The sequence below is a fragment of the Palaemon carinicauda genome, chromosome 1, assembly GCF_036898095.1.
Source record: "Palaemon carinicauda isolate YSFRI2023 chromosome 1, ASM3689809v2, whole genome shotgun sequence".
In the NCBI taxonomy this organism is placed as follows: Eukaryota; Metazoa; Arthropoda; class Malacostraca; order Decapoda; family Palaemonidae; genus Palaemon; species Palaemon carinicauda.
The window spans coordinates 149,445,093-149,445,807 of NC_090725.1; positions in this window are offsets into that span (position 1 = coordinate 149,445,093).

Consider the following 715-nt stretch of genomic DNA (forward strand, 5'->3'; position numbering starts at 1 on the left):
GAAGAGGAAGAAGAAGATCCTCAAAGTTATGTCGCTTATTTTTAAAGAACCTTTTGAGAGAGAGAGAGAGAGAGAGAGAGAGAGAGAGAGAGAGAGAGAGAGAGAGAGAGAGAGAGAGAGAGAGAGAGAGAGCTGGGTGGGGGTGGGAGAAGTAAACAAAATCATAAATAAACATAAAAAAAAAGGTCATAGTTCACTAACACGTAGACTATTTCAATCACCAGTCAAACCGGGCATGTGGTACTGCAAAGCTGATTTGCTGCCAAGCCGGTCTGAAAAGATAACTAGAGAACCCATTTATATACTATTTTGCACGATAAAATAATGATAAAACATTAAAAGCTCGTTTTAGTTTTAATTTACAATTTAGTATTGACAAGTTACCAAAATTTCCAATGAAGTGGCCATTCTGAAATTAGGAACTAGGTTATCGAAAGAGTGAGATTACAAAAGACTTATTTGCTTCAGTAAGGTGTAGGGCACAACTGGCCGTACTACCAGCTACGTGGGGTATACGGTCAAAATTTGTGTGAAATCGTGGGTGTGACGCAAGGGGCACGCAGCAGTCTTTGACCTCGTAGCCCGCCGTATACCAGTCGCAGAATCTTCACTCGCTGCACTAAAATGTTTTGCGGCAGTCAAGAAAATTTGTAGTCGCAGACAGGATGCACTTGTGACGCAAGTAAGCCGTGCGTGTGACTTACGTGCAACTTTC